Source organism: Sus scrofa, chromosome 7 (genome assembly GCF_054392235.1).
Source record: "Sus scrofa isolate SSC_HxYL_T2T_F1_AM1 chromosome 7, Sscrofa_HxYL_maternal_Yorkshire_Landrace_v2.0, whole genome shotgun sequence".
Taxonomy (NCBI): Eukaryota; Metazoa; Chordata; class Mammalia; order Artiodactyla; family Suidae; genus Sus; species Sus scrofa.
Genome location: NC_139389.1, coordinates 81039560 through 81057449, shown reverse-complemented (window position 1 = coordinate 81057449; position 17890 = coordinate 81039560). Strand labels below are relative to the sequence as shown.

The window sequence follows — 17890 nt, the reverse complement described above, 5'->3', positions numbered from 1 at the left end:
GAAGGGCAAATCAAAAAATAATTTTAAGAAATGAAGGGACCTTTGGGGCATCAAGCAGAATAAAGTGTACATTATAAGGATCCAAGAAGGAGAAGAGAGAAAGGGCCAGAACAACTATTTCAAAAAATAGTGGCTAAAAACTTTCCTAATCTGGTGAAAAAAAAAAAAAAAAACAGATATCCAGGCCCTTTGCTGTATATCTCTAGAAAATTGTCCATTTTTTCTAGGTTGTCAAATTTGTCAGCATATAATTGTTCACAATATTCTGTAATGGTTTTTGTATTTCCACTGGGTCCATTGAGATTTCTCCTCTTTCATTTCTTATTTTGTTTGAGTTCTTTCTCTCTTCTTGGTGAGTCTGGCCAGAGGTTTGTCAATTTTGTTTATGCATTCAGAGAAACAGCTCATTGTTTTATTGATTTTTTATACTTATTTTTATTTTTGGCTTTTTAGGGAAGCACCCATGGCACATGGAAGTTCCCAGGCTAGGGGTCAAATCAGAGCCACAGCTACCAGACTACACCACACCCACAGCAACACAGGGTCTGAGCTGCAATTATGACCTACTCCACAGATCACAGCAATGCCAGATCCTTAACCCACTGAGCAAGGCCAGGGATTGGACCTGCATCCTCATGGATACTAGTCAGATTTGTTATTACTGAGCCACGATGGGAACTCTTGTACTGCTTTTTTTAATCTCTGTTTTTTTATTTCTTCTCTAATTTTTATTACTTCTTTCCTTCTGCTGACTTTAGGTTTTGTTTGTTCTTTTTCTAATTCTTTTAAGTGGTAAGTTAAGTTGTTGATTTTATCTATCTATCTATCTATCTATCTATCTATCTATCTATATATATAGAATGATTTTTGTTTTTCCATTAGAGCTGGTTTAGAGTGTTCTGTCAATTTTCTGCTGTACAGCATGGTGACCCAGTTACATATACATATATACATTCTTTTTTTCTCACATTATCATGCTCCATTGTAAGTGACTAGACATAGTTCCCATTGCTACCATTTCAAGTATCTTCTCTGACCACAATGGCATGAAACTAGAACTCAACCACAGGAAAAGAAATGAGAAAAAACTCACTACTTGGAGAGTAAACAACACCCATTGAATTTAAGGTAATTATTGCCAAATATATATTTATTGTCATTTTAAAGCTTGTTTTCCAGTTGATTCTGTGTTTCTCCTTTGTTCCTTTCTGCTTTTTGTTGGATGACTTTCTTTTATTTTATGCTTTTTTTTTTTTTTTAGGTTTTGTGAATGACTTGTTTGGTTCTGATTTGTTGTTGCCCTCTTTTTCAAGTATGATAACCCCTTCCTATATCTGCTTGCTTTAGCCTGATAGTCATATAGCCTCAAACACATTCTCAAAAGAAAAAAAAAAGCCAAGATTTTCTTACTCTCCTTCCCCACATTTTATGATTTTGATGTCCTTTTTTAACATCTTCATGTTTATCCTTTTGCTGTTCCTTTTGTTAATCATCGCTTTTGAAATAGGTTTTTTTTTTTTTTCTTTCTTTCAGATATGTATACTGGGTTATTTAAATGGTTGCTTTCCAATTGTGATTTCCTCCATCCTATGTATTCTTGCTTCTTTCCTATTTAGAGGAAATTTTTAGAAATTCTTTTAGAATGGGTTTGGTATTGCTGTACTCTTTCCAACTTTGTTGGAGAAATTTTTTATTTCTCCTTCTAGTTTAAATGATTTTCTTGCTGGGTAGAGAATATTAGGCTGCAAATTTTACTTTTCTAGAACTTTGAATATATTTTGCCACTCTCTTCTGGCCTGTGGTATTTCTATAGAGAAGTCAGCTGATAGTCTTATGGGGTTTCCCTTATAATTAACTGTTTATTTTTCTCTTACTGCCTTTAGAATCCTCTCCTTATCTTTAACTTTTGAATTTTTATTATAATATTTCATGGTGTGGGTCTGTTTCTGTGCAACTTCTTTGGGGACATCCTGTGCTTCCTATATATTTATATCTCTTTCTTTAGATTTGGAAAGTTTTCAACCATAATTTTCTTACTTTTTCCTTCTGGAATCCCTATCATGCATAGATTAGCTTGATTTATGTTACCCAGTAGATCCCTTATATTGCCTTATTTTTTTTTCATTTTGTTTTCTTCCTGTTGTCCAACATACACGAATCAGTCTTCATATACCACATTAACAAAAAAAAAGTAAAAAAAAAAGATCATTTCAGTAGATGCAGAAAAAGCATATGACAAAATCCAACATCCATTCATAATAAAAACTCTTACCAAAGTGGTATAGAGGGAAAAATAACATAATAAAAGCCATTTATGACAAACCCATAACCAGTATATACTCAATGGAGAAAAGCTGGAACTTTCCTGCTAAAATATGAAACAAGACAAGGATGCCCACTCTCACAACTTTTATTTAACAAAGTACTGTAAGCCCTAACCACAGCAATCAGGCAAATAAAGGAAATAAAAGTTATCCACATTTGAAGAGTGGTGGTAAAACTGTCACTTTATGTAGATGACGTATTATATATTGAAGAACCTAAGGACACCACACAAAGACCACTCAAATGATCAACAAATTCAGCAAATAGCAGGATACAAGATTAACATTCAGAAATCAGTTGCATTTCTGTATACTAACAATGAAATATTAGAAAAGGAATGTAAAAATATAATGCCTTTTAAAATTGTACCCCCCCCCAATTTAAATACCTAGGAATAAACCTGACCAAGGAGGTGAAAGATTAATATTGTGAGAACTGTAAAACATAAGGAAATAGAAGAAGATTCAAAAAAAGTAACAATTTTCCATGATCCTGGGTTGGAAGAATTAATATTGTTAAAATGGCCGTACTGCCCAAAGCAGTCTATAGATTTAATGCAATCCCTATCAAATTATCCATGACATTTTTTCACAGAACTAGAACAAATAATCCAAAAATGTATATGGGACCATAAAAAATCCAGAATTGCAAAAGCAATCCAAAGGGGGAAAAAAGTCAAGTGGGGGCATAACTCTTCCAGATTTTAGACAATGTTACAAAGCTACATTAATCAAGACAGTGTTTTATTGGTACAAAAACAAACATAAAGACCACTGGGACAAAATAGAAAGCCCAGAAATAAACCCAGACACCTGTGGTCAATTTATCTTTGACAAAGGAGACAAGGATATGAAATGAGAAAAAGACAGTGTTTTCAGCAAGTGGTGCTGGGAAAACTGGACAGCTGCATGGAAATCAGTGAAACTAGAAAACACCCTGACACCATGCAACAGAATAAACTCAAAATGGCTTAAAGACTTAAACATAAGAAAAGTCACCATCAAATTCCTAGGAGAGAACACAGGCAAAACATTCTCTGACATCAACCTTACAAATGTTTTCTTAGTCTCCCAAAGCAATAGAACTAAAACCAAAATAAACCAATGGGACCTCATTGAACTAAAACCAAAATAAACCAATGGGACCTCATCGAACTTACAAGCTTTTGCACAGCAAAGGAAACCAAGAAGAAAAAATAAGACAACCTTGGGAATGGGAGAAAATAGTTTCAGACAACACAACCAACAAGGGCTTAATCTCCAAAATATGCAAACAACTCACACAACTCAACAGGAAAAAAACAAGCAACTGAATTGAAAAATGGGCAAAAGACTTGAAGAGACATTTCTCCAAAGAAGATATACAGATGGCCAATAGGCACATGAAAAAATGCTCAGCATCTCTAAATATTAGAGAAATGTCAATCAAAACTACAGTGAGGTACCACCTCATACCAGTCAGAATGGCCGTCATTAACAAGTCAACAAATAATAAATACTAGAGAGGGTGTGGAGAAAAGGGAACATTCCTACACTCTTGGTGGGAAGGTAAATTGGCACAACCACTTTGGAAAACAATATGGATGTACCTCAGAAAACTAAAAATAGAACTATCATATGATCCAGCAATCCCATTCCTGGGCAGCTATCTGGCAACATTTTCTTTGAAGAAGATACATAATCTGTATGTTCATTGCAACAGTATTCACAATAGCCAAGACATGGAAACAACCTAAATACCCATTGACAGATGAATGGATTAAGATATGGTACATGTATACAATGGACTACTACTCAGACTTAAAGAGAATAAAATGATGCCATTTGTAGCAACATGGATGGAACTAGAGGTTCTCATACTAAGTGAGGTATGTTAGAACGAGAAAGACAAATACCATATGATAACACTTATATATGACACAAAGAACATATCTATGGAAAATAAACAAACTCATGGACATGAAGAACAGACTGTGGTTCCCAAGGAGGGTGGGAGAGAGTGGGATGGACTGGGAGTTTGGGGTTTGATAGGTGCAAACTACCACATTTGGAGTGGATAGGTAATGAGATCCTATTGTATAGCACAGGGAACTGCATCCAGTCGCTTGTGATAGAACATGATAGAAGATAATGTGAGAAAAAATGTATGTATATGTATAGCTGAGTCACTTGCTGTACAGCAGAAATTGACAGAACATTTTAAATCAACTGATAAAAATTTAAAAAAAAATTGAAGGGGAGATTAATAGTTTTTCAGTTAGCAAAAGCTGAAGAAGTTTGGCTCACAAAACCAGCCCTGTTTAATATTATAAGCACTTCTTTAAGCTGAAAAATTAGTAATTAGCAATTAGTAATTAGTCACTAATTAGTAATAGAAAAGACTACATCAAAGAAATTTTTGCACAGCAAAGGCAAACCATTTTCAAAACAAAAAGGCAACCTATTGAATGAAAGAAGATATTTGCAGTTCATATATCAAAAAAAGTGGATAATGTCCAAAATATAGAGAGAGATCATACAGGTCAACAACAACAACATAAAAACAAACATCCAGGGAGTTCTCGTCGTGGCACAGCGGAAATGAATCCAACTAGGAACCATGAGGTTGAGGATTCCATCCCTAGCCTCGCACAGTGGCTTAAGGGTCTGGTGTTGCCGTGAGGTGTAGTATATAGGTCAAAGATACGGCTCAGATTTGGCAGTCCTGTGGCTCTGGCATAGGCCGGCAGCTGTAGCTCCAATTCGACCCCAAGCCTGGGAACCTCCATATGCCGCAGGTGCAGCCCTCAAAAGACAAAAAGACAAAAACAAACAAACAGAAATCCAGATTTAAAAGTGGGCACAGAATTTGAAGGGACATTTTTCCAAAGAAGATATTGTATGTATGTAAGTACATACATATAATGGGATATTAGTCAGACATAAAATAGAATGAAATTCTGCCATTTGTGGCACATGAATGGATCTTGAAGGTTTTATGCAGGGAAAGAAAAATACTAGACAATTTCACTCACATGGAACTATCAATAAGTGGGTAAATAGGTAAATAAATAGAAGAAACTCATTACAAATACAGAGAATAGATTTACCAAAAGGTAAGGGAGTCAGGATGGGTAAAATGGGTGAAGGAAGTTAACTGTATAGTGATGGATGGTAATTTCACTTGTGATGGTGATCACTCTGTAGTGTATACATGTATTGAACCCTCTTGGTGTACATCTTTAAGTTATGTAATAAAAAGTACACTAGTAAAATATACTGTTATTATTTGTGTACCTATAGGATCAGGATTTGCTTCTTATTTTATTATAAGTATTCCTTTTATTAAGTTCCCTGTAAGTATTTTCCAGGGTATATTTTAAGCAGTGTCTACCTATTTTTCATTTTTGTAAATGGTAAGTCTACTGCCAGTCTTCCTTTTTCTGTCATTATTAGTACCTTTCTGTGGTCACCTACCATGCCAATAATCTGTTTTGCAAATGCTTTTCTTACTCCAGTAGACATTCCTTAAGCTTTTCTTCCATGAATATTGTTTTAGGATTATAATAGTTCAGAGTTGTTAAACTAACTTGACATTGTTAAATGATGAGAGGACAGGTATAACAATTTTATCTCAAGACCCAGACTTCATGTCTCTTTGGAACCTAAGATTAAGAGATGTGATTCAGTAAAACAAATATTCAGAAATGGAAAACATATTTATGGTAGCTCAGGACACACAGGTTCAAGTACTACTTGTGAAGTATGTTCATTAACCATTGGGATGTAAAACAAAGTAAGGAAACTTTATTGAACACTATGTGCCAGGTATTGCTTAAGCCTATTTCATAAAACTTATTTTGTCTGCTTTTTAAAATAGCCTCATGATGTAGAATTAAATTATGGACATTTTATACAGAAACAAACTAAAGTCCAGAGAGATTGAAGGAACTTGCCCAAGACATTTGTTTTAGTTAAGTAGGTACCAGAGTCTAGATTCAAACTAAGGTCTCCCAGATTTCTTTTGTATATTACAGACTTGGCAAAATTATGTGCATTTTATAAATGAATCAAATACTGTATGCATGTAGAAATTTTGTATTTCATAAATTAGTATCCGTTGTTAATTTCATTTCTATTAAATGCTCTAGGAGGAAGCATACTTAACATGTGAAAGATTGCAGGTAGAAGCTACTTAGAATCTAATATAAATATACCATCAATTGGTTCTCCTTTCCTGGCTTTTTAAGATAACTCTGACTTGGAAAATTAAAATAGTGGTGGTAGCAGTAGTAGTGATAATGGTGGTTGTAAATGCTTTAGAAGAAAACCATGTATATCAGAGTTTACAAGTTTAAATCCACTTTAAGTTAATTGAAACCAACTAGACTAAACATGGTAAAAGTAAGATTGTTTAGCCTTGTGCTAATTCATAAGGTGAATGACCTTATTTTAGAGTCCATCTTCTTTGAGAGAACAGATCAAATTCAAAATTATGAATGCCTTAAAACTAAGTACAGAAGGAAATTTATCTAAGAAGGCTGAACCTTCACTAATCTAAACTTTTTGTCTGTTGGAGAGAGAAATATGTTAAAAGGTTATCCCATCTACTAGTTCAAGTATACTTTATACCCCTCACAAGTTTCTGCAGACATGTCACTAATTGATATTGGCTAAAGAAAAAGCAATACTTACAATTATGTTTCTTTTCCTCTCTTCTCATGATGAAAAGCTTCATTTCTAGGAACATGTCTGGATGTAATCCAACTGTCTAGTCTTAGTTAACATTTATATTTATATTTAATTATTTCATAATTATTTATATTTAATTATTTCATAATTATTTTAATATACAAGATTAAAGTTGCTAATATGTATCTGGTGTTAGCAAACTAGTATGACCCTAATTCATTTTTACATGGTACAGGAATAGCCTTATCTTACTCTAGGGAAGCAAGAGCTTGCTTCTCAAGATGTGGAAGAGGCTGTGGATTTTTAAATGAATTTTGTTGTTCTCCTTGCAAAGTGAAGTACCCTTTGTGTTTCAAATTCAGTCAAATTCCAAATAAAGGCCTGTGTTATTAAAACATAAACTAGGTACATTAAATTTTTGAAAAGTTGATTTGAGCAATCATCCCTTGAAATTGTGCAGTGGTTTGGAGCACTTCCAGCAAGACAGGAGCCAAGAGAAGTTTTTATAGAGCAGACAGGGAAGCAAAGTAAGGAAATTATTTGATTGGCTATAGCTTAAACAGTTACCTTATTTGGGGAAGCCTAGTTGACTATTTGTGACTGTTTGTTCTTCAGTTTTGTATTCTCGTGTACAAGGGCATTGACTTGCCTTAAGTTTAGTTTTGCTTGCATAGGTTACCAAGGCATTCGAGCCATCCAAGTTTTATGGTCTCCTAGTTAAATTACTTTAGCAGTGTGAATCTCTGGGAGGTAGACGAGGAAAGCCTAATTTCTGCTTTACAGAGCTTTATTCTTTCACTAAGAATAATGGGAGAAGGCTAGTCAACTTATACACTTTATATTTCTTTCATAAGCGTTTCAAAGTTGTTTAATCTCTAGTTTAATAGAAATGTGCTATAGGGATGTCCTGGTCCCTGCCTTGGTCAAAGTGTCTGCATTTTGTGTGCCTATGCCATGGCCAAAGAGCTGAGCTAAAGACCAGCCTCATCTTCTAAATGGAGTTTAGAGTTCTGATCCAGTGATTTCATTGCCTACCTCCATGGCTACCAATCCTGACTGACATCAGAAACACTTGTGAACCTTTCCTTTCAAAACTGAATTCAGATTCCTATTTCTTTGAGTTTATTCTGGCACTTTGTATTTTAAAGAAAAAATTCAGTTGGTTTTGTGAGTAGACACATTTTCAACCACTATCATTGTCAGAGTTGGAAGATACCATCTCCCTAACTCTCTCTCTTTCTATCCATAAATAATTTTAAACACTTATTGTACACCAGGTACCATAATGTGAAGACTAATAAGACTCTCTCCTGACCTCAAATAAGTTATAGTCTCTTTTATACCATGTGTATTATCAACCTCTCGAAGAACTTATTTTCAGCCCTTCTGAATCTGTACTGAAAGTGACCAATAGGACATACCATTTTTATGTCAGTCAAGTCCCACCACATTCCAGTTGCTCTTTTACCAAAAACAAAAGCTCTATTGAACTTTTTAAAAGAGCTCTTTCTCAACCCTTTTATCATCTTACAGTTCTCTTTATAACCATTACTGATAAATGTGTCCATTATGTATGTTTATAATTTTATTTTTACTTTTAAAGCATAATCAACTAGAGCAGTATTAGTACATCCCCTCAATCTAAGTCACTTCATATCTGCTTTGTACTTATTTACCATGGTTATCTTTTTTTTCAAATTATTTCTCTGTTGTCCATTATATATTCAAAATCTTATTGTAAACCAACACCCACCATTTCTCATACACCACAGAGTAACTGCTATCATTAACTTAACATGTCTAGTACCTATTAGGTACTCAATTAGGCATCATGCTAGTGAGTGGAGGAATGTGTTAATGAGATGTTGCATGTACAGCATGTCAAACATGAAGTAGATTTTATAGATTAACATCACTAATAATATAACCAATTCTGTACTTCAAAATATGTTTCAAATTATACTTAGTACCTATATTATACTTGGGAAAATTGATTATCAGAGTGTTAATTTTCTTTTGACTCATAGCTAATAGTTGTTCCTCTGTAATTTGAATCCAGTCTCAGGAATTCCAAGGCCTGAGTAGCAAAATGATATATCATCTTATCATATGACTAACAATTATGACAATTATCTGCTTTTAGATTCCTTGAATTCTTGGCAGCTTTTTAATACCTAGAATTACTTTCACACATCTTTGCATTGTATTAAAAAAAGACAAAAAAGGACAACTTAGGATCTAGCCATGATTGTACCTTATGAAGTAGCAAATGAAGTAGTGATTTCTTGAAGAAATAGGGGAAATCATATAAAGATGGGAGATGTTTTCTTATTTTTAATACTGTTTATTTAACAGTGTTCATTCTCTTTATTTAAAAAATATTTCTCAGTATGTATAATAAACAATGTTATACAATGAAGTCAGTAAAGTTACTTTTTCTTTGGAAATGCATGAACCCAAACTACCTTTCTTAAACTCTTAGCATACTTATTATCAAATTATTATACTGGAAATATTTATGATTAGTCAAGTGTTGTATGAATAAAATATATACATCTTTAGGTCTGTGGCCTGCTCTCTACTACCTTGTTAACTTTTCACATATTGAGTAGATACCTACATATGTTTTTAATATAATTTGAAATAGTAAAGGAAGGCCAAATATTCCTCTCCAATATTTTTTAGAAAAGAGCAGGAGAGCTATCTTCTTTTAATCATTTATGAGCAAATCTACCTGCCAAGAGGAGATGAAATGAAAACTTTTACTGACATCATTTTCAGCCTAGGTATTATACTGCTGAACCTATTCATAATGCCCATTGCTAAAGCTCAACAGATAATCAAACATACAGGCCAGTCTGGAAACAGATATTAAAATTATCATGACCTGATTATCCACTTTTCCTCATAGTCAAATGCACACACACAAACATGCACCCTTATACACATTTTCTCTCTCCATATGTACACCCCCTCCATGCTATAAAGTAATTTGCAACACAGCTCTTGCAAAGATTGGTGGAACTCACACTCTGCATAGATTTTAATGAAATATTTTATACATAGTTACATGTTTCTTCTTAACCAATTAAGAATGCCACAGTATATTCTCTACTTCATAATTCTTCCTCAGGACAACTTGTGTCCTGAAAAGCATTCGTTTTTACCATAAATTAATTTTCTACCCTATCTTATCAAGGTGTGGCTGGCTGTAACAGAACTGCTTGATAATTCATGTGACCACTTTCATTCCTGATGTAAAACACCAAATATAATATTGAATAATTTTATTTTTGCTGATTTACTGTCACCCATATTTGAGAAGTGGTACATTTGGTGTGCCTTTAGAAATAAAACTAGCCCTCTAGCATTTATTTTATTCCATAAGAACTGAAAGATTTCTGAATATTGACTTGTAAATAGATGTTCAATTTCCCTTCACTCCCGCCACTCCCTCCCTTTTTCTGTATCTTCCTCTCTTTCCCTCTCCTCCTCTTTGTCTTTTCTACCCATCCCTCACAACCTCTCAGTTCTGATTTTCTTAACTATCAAAAGCAATTTGGAGTTCCCGTCGTGGCGCAGTGGTTAACGAATCCGACTAGGAACCATGAGGTTGCAGGTTCGGTCCCTGCCCTTGCTCAGTGGGTTGACGATCCGGCGTTGCCGAGAGCTGTGGTGTAGGTTGCAGATGCGGTTCAGATCCCATGTTGCTGTGACTCTGGCGTGGGCCGGTGGCTACAGCTCCGATTCAACCCCTAGCCTGGGAACCTCCATATGCCGCGGGAGCGGCCCAAGAAATAGCAAAAAGACAAAAAAAAAAAAAAAAAAAGTAATTTGATTATCTTGAGGGAGACTTTGTCAGTCAAAATATGCTTTAATTTAAACATCAAAATCTCAAAGTTATAATTGAAAGAGTATTTCCATAATTATTAACTGCTTTTCTCACAGTAAATAAAAATACAAATATAGCTTTTAACTTAAACAAAAGAACAGCTTCATGCTCAAAGACTGTTCTGTTTTCATTAAGGTTTTCAAAAACACTTGTGAAAGATGTGGTTCTAAATTTTATTTTCTAAGGAGATATATATATATATAGTCTCATTTTTCCTTGGCTAAAAATAAGAGTATATGTGTGGGAGTGTTGAAATGTAAGCTTTTCTACTCTATTTCTAGAGAATAGAGAAATAAGTATAAACTTTGGGTACGATTCTCTTTATTTTTATTTTTTTAATTTTAATAAATTGTTATTTCCCTAATACATTCTTTTTCCTTCTTTACAGCATGGTGACCCAGTTACACATACATGTATACATTCTTTTTTCTCACACTTTCATGCTCCATCACAAGTGACTAGACATAGTTCCCAGTGCTACACAGCAGGATCTTATTGCTAATCCATTCCAAAGGCAAATAGTCTGCATCTATTAACCCCAAGCTCCCAATCCATCCCACTCCCTCCCCCTCCCCCTTGGCAACCACAAGTCTATTCTCCAAGTCCATGCTTTTCAAACCTTTCCACAGAAAAGGTTCTCTTTTAAATAAGGTTAGTTTTCTTTACAGTAAGTTTATTTTATTTAGTTTTCCTGTTTAACTCATGGCTCAAAGGTAATCATGTAGGGAGTATTTAATCAGATGTCTTGTTTTTTGTTCTCCTGGCACTGAAAGTATAAATGAAGAGCTTTCTCCTGGTAATTTCTCACCGGATATTTGAGTTCTCATGAAGGAATATTCTACATTCATTTTTTTTTTTTTTGCCTTAGAAATAGTTCAGTATAACTTTTCATTGGCCCTCCAGACCAAGCAGCAGTTTTCTCATACCATTTTCAATGATTGTTTTCCCTAATTAAATTCATATTTCTTTTTCCTGTGGAGAGATTTTATAAAATGAGTCAAAAACCTTCATAAATATTTATCATTTTTTTCATGTTAGCAAATATGAACTTATTTGAATATATTTTATTCTTATTCTATTTTACCTCTTGTGTCATCTTTGAGCTATTCCACACACTATTTAATACTCATTCTGGCTGTGTCATCTCATCACCCAAAAAGCAATTGCAAGTCTTCCTCCTTTGGGAAGGCATCTCTTCCCATTCTAGCTCTCTTTGTCGCTCCTCCTTCTTCGTATCCCTTTTGTACTAGCATTCTGAAATACAGATTCTAGTTATTTTGTGTTGTTAATGTAACTCTTGAAGTAAATATTATGATTCTGAAGGACTGAATTTCCTTTCATGTTTCTCTGATCAGGGAAGCATGTGCAATAGAATATAAACACACATGGTGATTTGAGTGTTGCTACTTTTAAAATTTTATAATAGTGCCTCATATAGCTAGATATATAGAAATTTTGTTATTCTGCATTATAAAATTATTTGGAATATAATTCATTCAGTTTCATAGAGAGAGGATAATTGGGCCATGGAGGAACTGATTGTTAAAATTCCTTACTTTCTCTGATTACTGCCATGCTTTTTATAATACCTATTTACTTTTAAATTGTATCTTCAAATTTTGTATTTTACATCAGTTCCAATATATCTAAAGGCTTTGCTATTTTGAAAAGTATTTGCTGCCTGGGAGTCATTACATGTAAATAAAAAGTATTTTTCCTTACATAAAATTAAAGTTACCATATACCAAGTTAAGTATGCTAACTGTAAGTTAAGTATAACTGTAAGTTAAATATGCTATACTATAATAAATCTTGAGAGTCTTCTTTATTCAGATTCAGGAGTTTTATGGAGTAAGTTGAAATCCTATTATGAGTAATAAAATACATTTATTAATTATTTCTTCTTCCACCTCTCCACATAACACTACACAATTTAACAGTTGGAATTAAGACATAGTTTCTTGGATCTTTTAGTGTCATCTATGTCAGTTGAAGTTTCAGAGAAAAGGTCCTAAATTAGATAACCATTCTTAACTTTACTCAAATTTAGACTTTTCTGAAAATTACTTCAAAAAAGTTAGCAGTTTCCTTGTAGTCACATGATATTCTGTATGTGTGCTAGTGTAAAATGAAAGATAGTACACATCCAATTTACTAACTAATTAAAACATTGTGATTCTAAGTAGTAATAATGAGAATATTTTCGTTTTAAAAACAGTTGTTTTTTGGATCTTCACTTTTTTTTTGATCTTCACATTTAATAAGAATATATAAGAAATCTCAGTTTCTGTAAGCTCTTATTCTTTAATTTATTTAGCTCCAACCTGAATTGGATCTGTATTAAGGAGAAAGAAGACGATTTTTTATGTGCAGTCTTTGCCTATCTTACTCAGACACCAAAAGGAAGGAAGTCTTGCATGTATAGAAATTTTGACCTCTAAAAATTCACTTTTCCAGATTATTTTATTTATTAAGATATTATGGGGTTGTGCAAAATCACCTACCTGAGACTGAAAAGGCTGTTGTTATGGTTTTGTCACCATACTAATATTAAGGCCAAGGTAAAATCTTTTTAAGACTCAGGTTCATAACTGTACAAGATCAATTTGAAAATTCTGTCAGAGAATATGTGTTTAGTTGTTGTGTCGGATATGATAGGGACTTGGAGCCAGGTGATCTAAAACATGCCATTTATCAATAGCAGATATATATATTTCTAAATCAGTTTTCTCTGTCTTGGAAAAAGTTCCAACACTATACTGGTATGAATGGAAATTAATTTGGTGGGAAAATAGGAGGCAAAAAATCTATTCTAATGCATCCTCAGTTAAATCTATGTTGCAGAGAGCTTTATATCATTTTTTAAAAATAGGACATTTTCTTCTTTTTATTGTTTCCCAATAGCCAACATGATAAGACTGAAGCCAGGGTAAATAAATTTTAAATACATAAGATAGAAGAGGCAATGAAGAGAAATTATAACAGAAAAAATGTTGGATTGTTGCCTGATATTGTGACAGAGTTAACTGAAATATCTTCTAGATACTAATCTTCTGCAGTATAGGATTTACAGGGTTATTACTCAAAGGAACATCCCTGTTCATTTTCTATTGACAAAATCTTTCTCTTACTTTTTATTATGGAAATTTTCAATTTCACAAACGTAGAGAGAATAGTTCAACAAACCTTCATATGTAGTGTAATAGAATATTGATTTGTTAAAACATACAGGCATTTTGGTATCATATTAACTTTTCATTCTGCAAACTCAGTGTGCATCTAGATTTTAAATTGTACATACATAAAATCAACCAATGAAACCAGGCCAATATAAGCTTTAGTAATATTTTTATTGTAGGATAGTCTCATGTTAAAGGACATAGATTGCACTGAACTATATCTAGAACTACTATTATTAATTGTTAGTTTATTACCATCACTCATTTTCTTACTAATTAACAAAAGAGAATGATTAAAAGACACAAGAGCTGAAGGTTTATTAAATGAAGCTTAGAGGATGAAAAAGTACATAGAAAAATGTAAAAGAATTTTGCTTCTGGGAAGATGGAGTAGACATAGTCTTTCCCATTACTTTCTCTGAGTATAGCTAAAAACTCTGCATATTACATATTAAAAAATATAAGACTAAGAAGAGGAGAAGGAAGGAAGACTGGCTGGGAACATAGGATCCATAATAGGTTCTCTCTGTTCTTTTGCCTCATATATCCCAGACTTGGAACAGAGGAGCTGGCAAATTGGAAACACCAATGATTATCGGCCACAAGAGAAGTGTCCCAGTGAACGCAACCCTGTTCTCTCTAGCCAAAGGGCCATGAAAATGACAACCTAGAACAGAAAAGCCATGGGCCTCATTCTCCTCAGCTCTGTGCTAACAAAGGCCATGTGGGAGTCGAGACTTCCAGTCTTATGAGCCTGTAAAGAGACATCCAACAATACACCAGGGTGGTGTCAGAGAAAGTCAAGAGTGAGATGAGATGTAAATAGCTGGTGTTATTTCCCTTATGTTCAGTAAGGAGGCTTCCTCTTCCCCTCAGTGGAGAGTCAAGGTGGTGAGCTTGAATATCCACACCACCCAGCAATAATGAGAGTGACCCTCCCTGGGGTGGGGTCAGAAGAGGCCTAATGGTGAATCTTATGCCATCATGCAGGGATAAGGGGCCATCCCTACTATGGAGTCAGTGGAGATCATTCGAGAGACTTAAATGTCCCTCCCTCACCCAGTAGTAAAGAGGAACACCTCTTTTTCAAGTGTCAGTGAATGCTGAGTAGGAAAATCAGACTTCTACCCTAACCTGGTACTAATTATATGCCTCTCTGCTTCCTTCTGTGAGAGCAGTGTACAAGAAAGTCAGTTTTATAAGGGTTATATAAGATACAGAATCTTATAAGACCAAAACATCTGGGTTTCAGTAAGAAAGTAATTCTTTGTAGCAAGAACCAGGAATATCTCAAACTGAATGAAAAAAAAAAAAGATAATCTGTAGATATCAACTCCGATAGGAAAAAATTGTTAAAATTATCTGACAAAGATTTTAAAGCAACCGTGATAAAAATGTGTCAATGAGTAATTGAAAACACACTAGAAATAAATTAAAAAAAAATAAAGCCTCAGCAAAGAAATAGAAAGTTTCAATGCTGAAAGACAAAACAGAAAGAACCAAATGGAAATTTTAGAAGTGAAAAGTAAAATAAATGAAATGAAAAGCTAAATGAATGGGTTCAGTGGAGGACTGGAGGGGACAAAGGAGAAAATCAATGAACTGGATGATAGAAAAAATAAAATGACCCAATTTTGAAAGACAGAGAGAAAATGAACTGAACAAAACATGAGAGCATGAGGAATATTAGGAACCATTAAAAAAAAAAAAGAAGAAAGAAAGAAAGAAAGAAAGAAAGAAAGAAAGAAAGAAAGAAAGAAAGAAAGAAAGAAAGAAATCATGTTATCTGAATCCCAGAAAGAGAGAAGAGGAGGACATGGTTTTAAAAAGTACTGAAAGAAAAAATAGCTGAAAAATTTCTATACTGGGCAAGAGGTGTAAACCTAAAAAATGAAAGAGTTAAGCAAACCCTGAAGATTATCCCAAACAAATCCATGCAAGACATATATATAAACTTCTGAAAACCAAACACAAAAATCTTGAAAACAGTCAGAGAAAAACAAGATGTTACCTATAGAGAAAAATCAATTAGAATGACAATTGGAGGATAGTGAAGGGAATGCAAAAGGAGGTAGGTTTTCTTAACTTCATATGAACTGGTGAAATGATGAGCTATTTTATACGTGTATGTGTATATATATACACACATGTAAATATATATCTCGGTATACATAAGCATATGTATACCAACATGTATGCATATGCATACCAAAATGTGTATTTTGGAATTTTTAGTCAATGTTATAGAGCTCTCTCGCCATGCTGAATACTACTGGATTCTAAAGTCTTTCCAAATATATTGTATTTCCATGGCTTTAATAATCTTAAGTTGTTTTAAAATTTTATGTATAAGATATTGATGGATTATGTTATATATTCATAACTTGATAAATGGAATATTTAACTCAAAAGTGAAAGAAAAGATAGCATTTTTTTAAAAAATTGAAACTGCATTTACGTCTTTATTCTGAACCTGGAACAATGAGTTTGACTGAACTATGTTTTCAAACTTTAGATCAGCCATTAGATACCATTAGAGAATTATTATGTGAATTGTCTGCTGCTTTTTCGTTTGTCTTGTTTTTGGAAGCAAGGAGTTAGGTACTATCAAAAAATGGAATCTTGAAGCAGAAGTTTGTTAAATTAATAATATTTTGCCTTCATAAGAAAAACAAAATATATTATTTTTCTAAAATTGATTCTATAGGTTCATTTATTTAGCACAGTTTTAGTTCTATTTGATTGTATATTTAAAGTTTAAAACAAAGTTGTCTATAAAATATATAACTCATTATAGAAAATGTGGAAAGTTCAGAAAAGTTTAAAGAAGCAAACCATCTTCCATATTTTCAACATCTAGAGACAGCTAATATTAGTTAATGCTTTGGCATTTTTTTTAGAAGTCTTACAATGTTATACAAAAGTGGGTTATTTAGAATTATGGATTTGGGATTTGCTAGAGATTTTTTTTTCTTGAATCCATCTAAGATGAGACTTGCTTTTGCCCCAGAATATGGCCTCTTTTGGTATATATTTAGTGTGCACTTGAAAAAGTATGTATTTTGCTGTTGTTGAGTGGTATTTTGTGAATGTCTATTTGTTGAAGTTGGTCCATAGTCTTCCATATTCTTGGTCAAGTCTTCCATATTCTTATTGATTTTATGTTAGCTTGTTCTATAAATTATTAAGGGAGGGGTATAGAAATATCCAGTTATAATTGTGGATTTGCCCATTCCTTTTTATAGTTCTGTCAGTTTTGGCTTCATGTGTTTGAAACTTTGTTATTAGATGCATAAAGCTTTGTGATTCTTATGTCCTCTTAAAAATCATCTTCTTTATTACTATTAAGTGATTTTCCTTATATATGGTAATCTTTTTTGCCCTGAAATTTACTTAGTCTGCTATTGATACAGCCTCTCTGGTTTCTAGTGCTAGCTAGATATTATGGGCTGAATTATAAGTCTATGTTATATTTAATATTTTCCTTTAAATTAATATGCTAAAATTCCAAGTCCCAATAATTCAGAACAACCCTGTATTTGTAGATGGGACCTTTACAGAGGTAATTAAGTAAAAATGAGGTCACTAGGTAGATTCTAATCTAGTATGACTTGTGTCTTTATAAGAAGAGAAAATTTGGACACACATGGGTACAGAAGTAAACCATGTGAAGACACAAGAAGAAGATGACAATACACAAGATAAAGAGAGAGAACTCAGACACCTTGATCCTGGACAGCTATCCTCCAAAACTGTGAGAAAATATATTTCTTTATTTTAGGCCATTTGGTCTGTAGTCCATTAGGCCATTTGTCTTAAAAACT

The 17890-nt window shown here is 33.4% G+C and overlaps 1 protein-coding gene across 11 annotated transcripts in view; it reads left to right on the top strand.

Moving 5' to 3' along the window:
• LOC106504458 (uncharacterized) overlaps positions 1–17890 on the top strand; it is a 1793907-nt gene that overhangs the window by 295154 nt on the left and 1480863 nt on the right. Inside the window, exon 5 of one of the 11 annotated variants that reach the window (XR_014810748.1) lies at positions 17693–17820. The exons of the other annotated variants lie outside the window; for them this stretch is intronic. The gene's annotated coding sequence lies outside the window, so the exon portion shown is untranslated. The remainder of the gene's footprint in view (positions 1–17692; positions 17821–17890) is intronic. 11 annotated transcript variants of the gene reach the window in all.